This window comes from Pelobates fuscus, chromosome 5 (genome assembly GCF_036172605.1).
Source record: "Pelobates fuscus isolate aPelFus1 chromosome 5, aPelFus1.pri, whole genome shotgun sequence".
Lineage (NCBI taxonomy): Eukaryota > Metazoa > Chordata > Amphibia > Anura > Pelobatidae > Pelobates > Pelobates fuscus.
In genome coordinates this window covers 370,931,928-370,946,371 of record NC_086321.1, presented here as the reverse complement: position 1 = coordinate 370,946,371, position 14,444 = coordinate 370,931,928, and positions in this window count along the sequence as shown.

Genomic DNA, 14,444 nt, shown 5'->3' with positions numbered 1-14,444 from the left:
TCCCATCACAGGGCCATCACTGCTCAAATCACGGCCATGGAAGACCGCCAACGCCGCACCAATATTAAAGTAAGAGGCATCCCAATGACAGTTACGGTAGACGAACTACCCCACTTTGTCAGACGATTGCTGACTTCCATCCTGTCCCAGGCGGTGGCCAAAAAACTAAACATTGAAGGAATTTACCGCCTACCAGGTCCTGCGGGAGCATCCACCATGGCGACGAGAGATGTCATTCTCCGATGTGCCACAGCCCATGACAAAATCCTGATAATGACGGTGATTAAGGGAAAAACACCTCTACGATTCGAAGAGGCATCCCTGACATTCTATCAAGACCTCACAAAGGCAACTCTCCTGTGGCGTAAAACGCTCACGCCTGTGACCAGCACTCTCCGCTCAGCCAACCTGACCTACAGGTGGGGAATGAATGGATCCCTGACAGTAACCCTGAATGGCAGCCTACATACACTCACCTCGATAGAAGACGCAACTCCGTTACTGGCGGCCCTGGGCCTAAATCATTCACCGGAAAGCACACAAGCGAGAGCACCCAACCCCACTTCCACCTGGGACCCGATACACGCACCAGCCTTCATTCCGAGATCGACAGCTGCGGGAGCTGTAGCACCAGGAACAAGCTCAAGAGACGACCCGACCTGAAGGACTAACTGCCAGACTGGTGACCTGCTTGCCCGGCCTGCCGGCCCTTAACTTATAGGACTGTCTGATTGGGACTTTATATACGGTTCTCAACCGATGATGTTTTATTCTATGTTATTACTATCTCTCCCTTCCCCCGTTTCAAACTCACCTTTGCGTTTCTGTACCCCACTCACACAAACTCTGGAGCAATGACAGCCACCAGGCACTACAGCTAAGGCTGGGGACTCAGTAGTGACGAATCCCCTCAAAAATAGGGAGCGTTAATCTACAGCCACGCACAGACACTGAGGGAACCCTGAACCTCTTCACACACCTCCCCCCCCCGCTACTCCCTAGGTAAGGAGTAATCAAACCCAATACACTGGGTGACTAGACACCTCATGACTATAAGGCCTTAGCTCACCCCCAAGGGGATACTCAGCTTTTGGGCCAACACGACATGTATATAACAAAGCTACATCACACGTCGACACAGGTCCACAAGCTGACCATTACAGCCACAGGGCCCCATGACCACAACCTCAGCGTATGGTAAATTCACGCACTTGGCAGTAAGGATACATCCCTCCTAAACACCCAACGTCCCATAGACGACTCACCAGCTGTCAGGACTCACACAAAACACGTCTAGCATGTAAATCAATCCTCTTAATATAACAAATGTACACAAAATATGAACCCTCTTTATTGGTCTATCACTTAAAAATTGTGCAGCACCATCATATGCCACAATTCTCACGCTTCTCGAATTAACTGTTTGTAACTGTTGCGGCATGGCAAAACTAGTATACTTAAACCTTGCACACAAAAATGAAGAATTATAAAAAAAAACAAAAAACGAGGCTAACACCGTCTAGAGATGATATTCATTGCATTGTATCGCCCCCGAATTGTTTGAAACCTTATTGTCTCCCTTTTTACATTCTGTACCCACATAACTTTATGCCTCAATAAAAAAAGAGATTTACAAAAAAAAGTGGGATGTATCGGTCATCCGGGGCTCCCTCATCAAATTGGCAACCCGGCGGAAAAAACAGAAGGCAGAAACCCTCTTTGAGCTCCAGAAGGCGCTGAGGAGGGCCGAAGCCAAGCACAAACAAACCCGCACGTCGCAAGGTTTCCAGGACCTCCGGGCACTTCGACACAAAATAAGGGCCTTAGCGGTGGAGGACCGGGGTAGGGATCTAGTCCGTAAAAAACGTCTTTATTATGAACGCTCTAATAAAATGGACACCCTCCTGGCCAGGGCACTCAACCCCAAACAACAGTTCAAAACCATAACGGCGATCCGTAACAAGACAGGGCAGATAACGCATAACCCCTCAGAAATCAACCAGGTATTCACGGAGCTCCTAGCCAACATTTATAATCACTCCCTGGACTTAAACAGAAACAATGCATCATATGCTCTTACGGTTACAAACTACATAAACAAAACAAAGATGCCACATCTCACGCCGGAAAACATACTAACACTGAATGCTCCGATTGAGGAGGATGAGGTAGATAAGGCCATCACAGCACTTAAAGACAATAAGGCCCCGGGACCGGATGGGTACGACGGTACCTACTACAAAATCCTCAGAGACACCCTGATCCCACGACTAGTTAAGGTGTATGCGGAATGGATGGACGGAGGACATCCCAACCCGGAAACACTAACAGCGGACATCACCCTCATCCCAAAACCTGGTAAAGATCCGTCGGAGGCCGGGAACTACAGGCCCATTTCGCTTATAAATTTCGATGTCAAGTTGTTCGCTAAAATCCTAGCGACACGTCTAAACCCCCTGTTGGGAAGGCTGGTCCAGCCGGACCAGGTCGGCTTCGTGCCATCTCGGCAATTATACGAGAACACTAGGAGAGGGGCAGATGTCATCTGGTGGGCGGTAAGGACCCGGACGCCTTCTCTGATCCTTTCCCTGGACGCGGAGAAGGCGTTCGATAGGGTCCTGTGGCACTACCTCTTCTCGCTTTTGGAGCACCTCCGAATGCCGGAAAAGTTCATACGGGGCATAAAAGCCCTGTACACCGCACCTAGGGCGCAGACAGCTGTCCCAGGAGCGGCTCCGACCCCATTCACGCCCGCCAACGGCACCAAGCAGGGCTGCCCCCTCTCCCCCCTATTGTTCGTCCTAGCGCTAGAACCACTTCTGCAGCAGATAAGGAAAGACGGGAACATCCCAGGCATACGGGCGGGGGGGAGGAGTACAAAGTTTCCGCGTACGCCGACGATATAATGGTTACACTCACTAACCCCCAGAGATCCCTGCCACACCTTCTCTCCCTCCTTGGCGAATACAGTCAGGTATCAGGCTATAAAATTAATTTAGAAAAATCAGTGGCAATGCCACTGGAACTGAACACAGCAGAGATCACGGCCATACAAGCCAACCACCACCCCCTCAACTTCTCGAGAACCGAAGTCAAATATTTGGGGTTCAAACTAACCGCAGACCCAGGGAAATTGTACGACGCGAACTACACGCCCACATTGCAAAAACTATGCAGGGATATAGACAAATGGCAGGAGAAGCCAATCTCATGGATTGGGCGACTATATGCCATTAAAATGACACTGCTCCCACGCCTATTATTCCTGTTCCAAGCCCTGCCGATAGAAGTTAATAAGCAAGACCTCACCACACTACAAAGACACATAGATAACTTCATATGGGCACAAAGACGACACAGAATAGCCAGACAGGTGCTGTATTGACCGAAGTTAAGAGGAGGGCTTGGACTCCCAAATTTGCACCTCTACTACTTGGCAGCTCAGTTAGCCCAAATAGTGGCGTGGCACACACCAGAAGGCTCCCATAGGTGGGTCGACCTGGAAACGAAGCTAATGGGCACAGACCTGCCACAATACTGGATATGGGTCCCCAAACCAGACAGACCCGCCCTACGAACCACCTGCCCGGCCATTCTAAATTCCGTACGAATATGGGACAAGACAGCTACCAAGTACGCACTTAAACACACCCCCTCGCCACTGACACCATATTTGAGAAACAAGGCGTTTGAGCCCGGGCTGAGCGCAAGAGACTTTAGGGGCTTAGAGAGCACGGGGATGCAGAGATACAGACAAATGTACGAGGGCGACACCTTTAAAACGTTTGACAGTCTGAAACTTCTGACGACCCTAACTACAAAGGATGTATTCCGCCACATGCAACTACGAGACTTCGCTAGAACTCCAGAGGTTAAAAAAGCAGCACACACCCCAATGACGTTTTACGAACAGCTGTGTAATACCGAAGCCGTACAAAAAGGCCTAATAACGGCTATTTACGCACAACTCAGCGCCCCTGCTAAAGACGCTAAGGACCCACGATACATTAGCCAATGGGAGACGGACCTGGGGGGGGACACTGGAGGGAGAGGACTGGGTTGACATATGGGAAGCGACAGCCAAGACCTCAATTTGCGTACTACACCAAGAACAATCATATAAAATGCTCATGAGATGGTACACCACACCAGTGCAACTACATAAAATGGGGAAAACCACGACCGATACATGCTGGAAGGGCTGCGGGGGTAAAGGCACCTTCGTACATATGTGGTGGGAATGCCCTGAACTACACAAATACTGGACGCGCATACAGACGCTAATGACAGACGTACTAATGAAACCTGTTGCTTTAGAACCATGGTCGATCCTACTATCCAAACCCATAGACGGCCTTCCCAGGAAAGAACAACAACTCTTTAACAAAATTACACTAGCGGCCAGAAGGGCCATTGCCCAAGCGTCGCTAAAACCTGACCTACCCACAGACGCCGACGTAATCGTAAATATCAAAGACACATATCTGATGGACAAACTCACAGCCCAAATTAGGAACATAGAAATAATTTCACAAAATATGGCAACCCTGGGAAGACTATATTGACGATTAGGGCCATACCATTACGACGCTGACAGAAAGAGGCTTCCGAAAGGGCCCCACTCTGCCGCGCCCCCCCGCCCCGCCCCCCCCCCCCCCCCCCCCCACGACCGGTGCTTCCTTCCCCCCCCCAGCTTCTCAACCTGGCCCACCCTCCCTTCTCCCCCCTCCACAGTTTTTATTTTTATCATTTTTAATTCTTCGCTGTATAAAAATCAGACAATTGGACGAATCGCAACAGATTCTTATGCTTGTCTAGAATATGGCACTGTATTGCATTGTCTGTTTACTCTATGTACGGGCTAAACACGCCCACGATGGTTATTAACGACACAGAAAGGCAAGATACCAAGGCCATATAGGCAGACATACGCCTAGCATGTATAGTAGGTCACACGTCACTCCTCAGAGGCCGGTCTCTGTGTGAGCCGCGGTGTTTCAGCGGACCACGCTCCGTACCGACGCAACACACAGATGTTAAAGCCTACACAGATATATGCAACACAGATTGTATTTTATAATCGTGAATCAGCCGAAAAGCAATTTGACTGCCGCACTATTTACATAGCAACGTTTTATTTCAATGTATTATATTGTACTGTTTTATTATCATATTACTGTTTTTTCTGTTTACTTGATTAAAGGGCTGAAAAGGCCCCCCCCCCCTCAATTTAAGACGACACGGAGCGGCACATATTAACACCGCATATGCTAAAACATCATCTGTCTGCTGATGCATAACCTGTAAAACTGTTCGTATTCGGCCCCTGCGTGAGCCACTGTATATTGCTATGCCGCACTCTGTGCCGAACCAAAAATAAAGAAATTTTAAAAAAGAAAAGTGGGATGTATCATTGATGCATTTAACGTGACAAGATATGATGAGGAGGCTGCTATAACAGACTACCTACTCTCATCATTTACCTAGGGAAAAAAACGTCCAACAGTTCAATTCTTAGCTTGAAACGTATATATTATGAATTTGATCATAAAGTATGTAAACACATGTGAAATTATATATACTTGCTTTATTCCTACGGTACACTTGACCTGGAAGGTGAGAACAGTTAGAGGGGAGGCTCGCAACATAGCTAGCAGCCGTAGGGGCAGTGGGGTGGGGAGAACCGGAGCGACCGAAGCACGGCTCCGAAAAAGAATGGCGGACACAAAATCAAGCACAGCCTACCTCGCTGGTATAGCGGTAGTCCGTGGCCATGCCGCGAGCAGTACAGAGGCTGCTCACGAGCCATGGATGAGCAGCTTTTGAATATTTGAATAAGTCTCATTCTGTAGGTAGAGTGAGGAAAATAATTAAGCAAAGATGGATTTACATCTAGGAGGCTGCAGTATTTGGAGGCAGAGCATCTTCCCAAAGGTGAAGTTACTAACGAAGTGAAGTGAAGTTACTAACTAGACTGACAAGATTCCTAAGCTGTTGCATGTGTCACATTCACAGTTGTATTTTTGGAGTTACATTTATCAAATAAATAGTAACTGTGCATCATATGATTGTAAGCTTGTTTAAGCAGTGTCTTCTTCACCTAGTCTCTTAACCCCTTAAAGGACCACTCTAGTGCCAGGAAAGCATACTCGTTTTCCTGGCACTAGAGTGCCCTGAGGGTGCCCCCACCCTCAGGGACCCCCTCCCGCCCGGCTCTGGAAAGGGGAAAGGGGTAAAAACTTACCTTTTTCCAGCGCTGGGCGGGGAGCTCTCCTCCTCCTCTCCGCCTCCGTTCCTCCCCGTCGGCTGAATGCGCACGCGCGGCAAGAGCTGCGCGCGCATTCAGCCGGTCACATAGGAAAGCATTCATAATGCTTTCCTATGGACGCTTGCGTGCTCTCACTGTGATTTTCACAGTGAGAATCACGCAAGCGCCTCTAGCGGCTGTCAGTGAGACAGCCACTAGAGGAAATAGGGGAAGGCTTAACTAATTGATAAACATAGCAGTTTCTCTGAAACTGCTATGTTTATAAAACAATTAGTTAACCCTAGCTGGACCTGGCACCCAGACCACTTCATTAAGCTGAAGTGGTCTGGGTGCCTAGAGTGGTCCTTTAAGGACGTAGGACGGTTCAGGACCGTCATCGGCATTTTTCCATTGCCGACCGCTGACGGTCCTGAACCGTCCTAACTTTAAGATTTACTTACCCGATCGCCGTCGTTCCCCCGGCGGCGATCGGCGGTGCTCCCGTTGTGGGGAGACTGCCTGCAGCCCAGACAGTCTCCCCATGGCAGATTAGCACCCCTGGGGCCATGTGATCGCCCAACAGGGCGACCACATGGTCACAATAGGTGTCCATGTGTCTGCCTGCAGGGGGACTGTCTGTGCTGACAGGCAGTCTCCCTGCTAGTGTAAAATCATAAAAAAAATAAACTTAAAAATATATATATATAATGTCATACTAAGTGTATTTTTATATTAATATGTACATATATTAATATAAAAATACACTTATAATTAAATTACACACGTATATATATATATATATAATAACTATATATATTGTATATATATATTATTATAAAATACAAATAATAAGTAATTTAAATTAAATTAAACACGTAAAAATAATAATAAAAATTTTAAAAAATTATATCTATACGAAATTTTATTCTAACTGTATTTTGATATTAATATATATATTTATATCAAAATACACTTAGAATGAAATTGTATATATATCTATGTATATATAAATAAAAAGAATACAAACTATTCATATGTCCATATACAAAATTACATAAATAATTATATAAATAAATATACAAATAAATATAATTAAGTTATTTTATTGATTGCAATTTAAGGGACCTGCCTGCCAACCCAGGCCGAAAGTCCAGAGAATTTAATTTGCTATCACTGTATTTTACCCTGTAACGTTCTACGACACCCTAAAACCTGTACATGGGGGGTACTGTTTTACTCGGGAGACTTCGCTGAACACAAATATTAGTGATTCAAAACAGTAAAACATATCACAGCGATGATAGTCAGTAAAAGTGACTTTTTTTGCATTTTTCACACACAAACAGCACTTTTACTGATGATATCATTGTTGTGATACATTTTCCAGTTTTGAAACACTAATATTTGTGTTCAGCAACGTCTCGAGTATAACAGTACCCCCCATGTACAGGTTTTATAGCGTTTTTGAAAGTTACAGGGTCAAATATTTTTACATTGAAAATGGCCAGATTGGTTACGTTGCCTTTGAGAGCGTATGGTAGCCCAGGAATGAGAATTACCCCATGATGGCATATTATTTGCAAAAGAAGACAACCCAAGGTATTGCAAATGGGGTATGTCCAGTCTTTTTTAGTAACCACTTGGTCACAAACACTGGCCAAAATTAGCGTTCAATTTAGTTTTTGACTTTTTTCACACACAAACAAATATGAACGCTAACTTTGGCCAGTGTTTGCGACTAAGTGGCTACTAAAAAAGTCTGGACATACCCCATATTGAATACCCTGGGTTGTCTACTTTTAAAAAATATGTACATGTGGGGTGTTATTCAGCGATTTATGACAGATAGTGTTACAATGTCACTATTGATACATTTTAAAAATGTATGTTTTGAAACCGCAATATCCTACTTGTACTTATAGCTCTATAACATGCAAAAAAATTGCAAAAAGCATGTAAACACTGGGTATTTTTAAACTCAGGACAAAATTTTGAATCTATTTAGCAGTTTTTTTCATTCGCTTTTGTAGATGAGTAAAAGATTTTTCACATAAAAGTCAAAAAACATGTATTTTTTTCAATTTTTCATCATATTTTTTCATTTTTTTAAAAATTTAATTACATGAGATTATATAAATAATGGTATTTTGTATTGTAATTTTGTATGCCAACTACTTGTTTCAATTATGCTAACTACTTGTTTCAATTATCCCCAGTCTATGATTGTAAAGCTCTGCATAACATGTGGACGCTATAAAATTAAGAATACATTTAATTAAAATATGCATAAAAATTTATAGCTCAAGTTTTTTCAATGAGTGTTAACTTATATTCACTTCGAAAATCAGCAAACATCAGAACGTTTTAGCAAAAGGGAGGATTTGGGATTTATTAAAATAGCTACTTTATTTTTTTAAATAGCGACATGCATGAATTACTTAAACGTTATCAGCACAGTACTCTGCAGAATAATGAAGAGGTTGCATACCTGGAATGATCCAAGAAAAACATAGATGTGGAATGGATGGTAAGAAAACTAAATACAGGGGCTAGAATCTACAGGGAGAAAGGGCTGAAAAAGAAGTTTCACACTGAAAATTTGGATTACACTACAGGGAAGAACAGAATAGAAGAGCTGTAAAATGAGTGGATGATGTAGCTCAGGTATATGACTGAATACAGGAACTAGATGCTTAACGGATGTTTGAAATCAAATGACAAATTGCTCACCTAGGGCATTAAATAGGACATTTGTGAGGACTGACAAGGGAATGCCACATATTTGGTCATAATAGTCACTTTGGAAAAGATTTCCACGTTTTATCCCTATTCGGCTACTTAGGTCTATAATTTAAAATTTCCATTATCAATGATCCACAATTCACAGTTTAGTAAAAGACTCCCATAAAATAGATTGCAATATCTACGTAGAAATCAGTTTCTCATTTTTTTAACATGGCATTTAATAATTTTTTTTTTTGGATGAAAGAATCATTTTATAAAAAAAAAAAATGTTTGAGGTGAAAATTGTCCTTTATAGTGGACTATCACTTCCAGAGACATGACCGCTACTTGGTAACTCCCCCGCCCCCCCCAGTAAACAATATTTCAGCATTCACTGAACTGAATTAAATAAATCTTACTTCTACTGCACTTTCATGTCATGTAGATTTTACGTGGCAAAGTAAGTAAATGAATATATATATATCATTTGAACCCCTTCGCGACCACTGACATACCAGGTACGTCTGACAAAAAACGGTCATTAACGACCTCGGACGTACCTGGCACGTCCGCAGCAAATGCCCGCTCTAACAGTATTGCAGCGATGCCTCGATGTCGAGGCATCCTACAATACCTCTCCTGACTGCCGGGCCGCCAAGTGATCGGTCCCCAAGAGCGATCACTTCCAGGTTTCCCCACGATGGGGCCCGGCAGTGTAGCAGAGCATCAGAAGCCATCGGGCAGGCTTCCGATGCTCTGCCTATGTACTGAGTGGCTTGAGTGGGCGAGGCATTCAGCGATTAATTTAATAATTAAAAATACATTTTAAAATGTAAAGATTTTTATATATATATATGTAATTTTATTGTAACTGTATTTTGATATTATATATTTACCGTATATACTCTAGTATAAGCCGAGTTTTTCAGCACATTTTTTGTGCTGAAAACCCCCAACTTGACTTATACTCGAGTCAGTGTCTGTATTATGGCAATTTGCATTGCCATAATACAGACTGGGGGCTGTGGGGGCTGCAGAGAGTTTACTTACCTCTCCTGCAGCTCCTGTCAGCTCCCTCCTCCTCTGCGCCGGTCCGGTCAGCACCTCTGTCAGCTCCCAGTGTAAGTCTCGCGAGAGCCGCGGGGTCATAGTACGGCTCTCGCGAGACTTAGTGTGAGCTGGCAGAGGGAGCTGCACGGACCGGCGCGGAGGAGAAGGGAGCTGACAGGAGCTGCAGGGGAGGTAAGAGCTCTGCCAGCCCCCTCCTACACAGTGCCCATCCACTGGACCACCAGGGAGCGAGAGCCCCCCTCCCTGCCATGTATCAAGCAGGGAGGGGGGACGAAAAAATTAATAAAAATATAAATAATAATAAAAAAAATAATGAAAAAAATAAAAAATTATTTAACAAATTTTTTTTTAATTAAAATAATAATAAAAAATAATAATAAAAATTCCCACCCCCCACCAAGGCTCTGCAACACACACACACTGCACTCATACACACACACACACACACACACACACACACACACACTGCACATAAATATTCAATTAATCTAATTTTTTTTAGGATCTAATTTTATTTAGAAATTTACCAGTAGCTGCTGCATTTCCCACCCTAGTCTTATACTCGAGTCAATAAGTTTTTGGGGGTAAAATTAGGGGCCTCGGGGGCGGGCCTGGTCCCCGAGCAGACTGGTCGCACAAAACCAGAGCTCCGTGCTGGAATGTACAAATGACTGACTTATTCGCAACATTCTACGCTGAACTTACTAAGCTGACGTTACAGAGAGCTGGTGTTGCCCTGAGACGCAACTGGCCGGACCGCCGAGCTTGGAAGAACACTTTAAAGCAGACACAGAGTTGCGGCCTACCAGCGGATGCAGGAGAGGCGGCCGACCTCCCCGCCAGCGGTTCTGCGGACAACCCTTCGGCAATCAGAGCCCTGTTCACCCCCCCCTGCCGGTGAGGGATATCCCGGCATTATCGAGGGACCTACAAGCAGACAGACTTTGCCTCAAAAAGACAAGCGGAACTTGCCTGACCTGGGCGCACCGCACGGCAATACAGCCAAATCCAAAATGGCGACCGCAGTGCCTGAAACCAGCGGCCTGCTGGAAAACTACGAACAGCGGCTGGAAGCATTATTTAACGACTTCTGGCAGAAACTAAGGTGCAGAGGGGCACAGACGACAGGGAAGACCGACAGGCGACAGCACTTACCTCCCGGTGGCTCGAAACACGAGGCGGGTGGACCTCGGAAAGCCCAACTAGCCCCCAAAACACAGAAATCGGGAGAGAGGAGATACAGCCGCAGAGCCACAATCAGTCCAAAGTCCCGTAAAGCTTACTACTGCCCTTCAGGGTTGAAAAATTGACATGCGGGAGCATCTGGAGGTGTGCGCCTAAAAAGAACAGCTAGCGCCACCAAGCAACCGCGACCCAAACGAAAGCCCTCACACGCAACTCACAACAAAGCTGCAGGAGCCGCTAAGCACCTCATTGATTGGGGAGCTCAGTTGCGACACACCGCAGGCCTAAACGACATACCCAGAGGCCTCAACAGCCCACCAAATGGTCGGCTCTCACCTTGGCAGGAGGATCCGCACAACGCCACTCTGGGGAACAACACCATACCAACAGAGGGCGTGGGTTAAGTGACTCTTGAGAGGGAACAGCTCGGCTGACTCTGCCGGTGTCCCGTTGTATACGGCTCTGTATGTTGGGCATCCCCAGCAAACTTCAGGACTGCACCTGTAGCCCAACGGAATACTGACAACCCGGCATGATGGAAGCTCATAGCCCAGCTGGGATAAAGGTTAAATGACTGCATAACTGTGCCAAGCTTGCAACCAGGATGAATCACCTTTGTTTAACTGAGATGGCAAAACTCTGTTTTAAACACATTTGTTGATTTATACATAGCAGTGAAATGTTAAACTAATGTAAATAGTTGTGCCTGCAACAATAACCCTAGACAAACATAGCATGTAAACTTCAGATATGCCTAACCCAATAATCTTTATGTGTTACACACTCCTAGTCATCGCTATGGTTATTTATGTGTCAATAGTTTAATCAGAAACACAACCACTAAGCTAAGCCACCTCTGTTAACCCCTAATTACTGTGGCTCTGCTATGGATCAACAACAAAAGTTAAGCATAAAGAATGTGAGTCATGTTTAAAGCCACCGTCTATTGCCTAGTGCCAACCGTTAATAACATGTCACTAACACTTTCAACGTAAAAGCTGTCTTTCCTAACGATGCAAAGCTACATACATATTAGCCTCGTTACATACACGTTTTAACCTTGCATGCTAAACTCTAATTCAATGGTGTTTAATAGCCTGTTATCCTCTTGTCTGTCTCAACTGCCACACTTTGAAATGTTTTGAAAAAAAATGCCTGCAGATGCTATCGTGGCTTTGCAAGCTTGTTGTCACTTTTCGCACAAATAAAATAAAGAATAAAAAAAAAAAATTAGGGGCCTCGGCTTATATTCGGGTCGGCTTATACTCGAGTATATACGGTATATCAAAATACACTTAGATAGAAATTATGTATTTATCTATGTATATATAAATAAAAATACGAAATATACATATGTCCATATACACAATTACATAAATAATTTCATAAATATACACGTAGACTTCAAATATATAAATATGTATATATATTTAAATTCTATGTGCATAGTTATGTAATGTTTTTACATAATTAACTTATTTTATTGATTGCAATTTGGGGGGACATGCCTTTTTTAAACAAGGGCGGGGGTGACTGGGGTTTAGCAGAGGGGGATGCTGGTTTATTTTAATACTGTACTTTACAAAACAAACCTACGTTTCTATGAAAAAAAAATGTAAACCTTGTTTATGTGGCCCGTGCTGCTAGCCTTTGAGTTTGACATGCTTGCTGTAAGCTGTGAGTGCACGGAGGCTCCTCCCTTTCAGTGACAAATATAAAATCGGCAGGAAAAGGAAACTAACATTCAGAAGATTTCTTATCTCCTTGATATTGCTTAACAGCTCGTGCAATCTGCCTGGACTAGGCATTAAGACAGCATTTTGACTGTGAGTGCTCTTTATTGTGTTTTTACTTAATTATTTGTAAAACTTAATTTGTAGTGAGAAGAAATATAGGCATCATATCCATTTCAACACATTAAAGTTGTTATGGTGCCCAGAGCTACCCACCACCTTCATCTGTTTCACTCTTAACTTTTTCAGAATATTTTTGAAGTTAACCCCTTAGTGACCAGACAGTTTTTCAATTTTCCTACCGTTAAGGACCAGGGCTGTTTTTACATTTCTGCTGTGTTTGTGTTCAGCTGTAATTTTCCTCTTACTCATTTACTGTACCCACACATATTATATACCGTTTTTCTCGCCAACTCGCCTTAACTGGTCTTTCTAAAGATACCATTATTTTCATATCATATAATTTACTATTAAAAATTTTTTTTTATTTTTTAAATGATTAAAAATGCTGACATTAGCAACCAAAATCTGTTACGCATCTACAACCGCCCAAAAACACTCATGCTAAATAGTTTCTAAATTTTGTCCTGAGTTAAGAAATACCCAATGTATACATGTTCTTAGCTTTTTTTTTTTTGGGGGGGGGGGGGGGGGGGGGATGTTATAGGGCTATAAGTACAAGTAGCAAATAGCCGTTTCAAAATATAATTTTTTTTTAATTTATCGATAGTGACGTTGTAACACTTATCTGTCATAAATCTCTGAATCACACCTCACATGTACACAAACCAGGGTATTCAATATGGGGTATGTACAATCTTTTTTAGTAGCCACTTAGTCACAAACACTTGCCAAAGTTAGCATTTATATTTGTTTGTGTGTTAAAAATGCAAAAAAACTATTCTGAACACTAACTTTGGCCAGTGTTTGTGACTAAGTGGCTACTAAAAAAAAGATTGAACACATACCCCATTTGCAATACATTGGGTTGTCTTATTTTGCAAATGGTATGCCATCATGGGGGTAATTCTCATTCCTGGGCTACCATGCGTAACCAATCTGGCAAATTTCAATGTGAAAAAACAGAAAATCACACCTTATATTTAACCCTGTAACTCTCCATGACACCCTGTAGATGGGGGGAGGGGGGGGTACTGTTTTACTCGGGAGACTTCGCTGAACACAAATATTAGTGTTTCAAAACAGTAAAACATATCACAACAATGATATCATCAGTTAAAGTGCCGTCTGTGTGTGAAAATTGCAAAAAAAATCACTTTCACTGACAATATCATCGCTGTGATATGTTTTACTGTTTTGAAACACTAATATTTGTGTTCAGCGAAGTCTCCCGAGTAAAACAGTACCCCCCATCTACAGGTTTTAGAGTGTCATGGAAAGTTAAAGGGTTAAATATAATGCTAGCAAATTAAATTATTAAATTCTCTGGACATTTGACCTGGGTTGTTAGGCAGGTCCCTCAA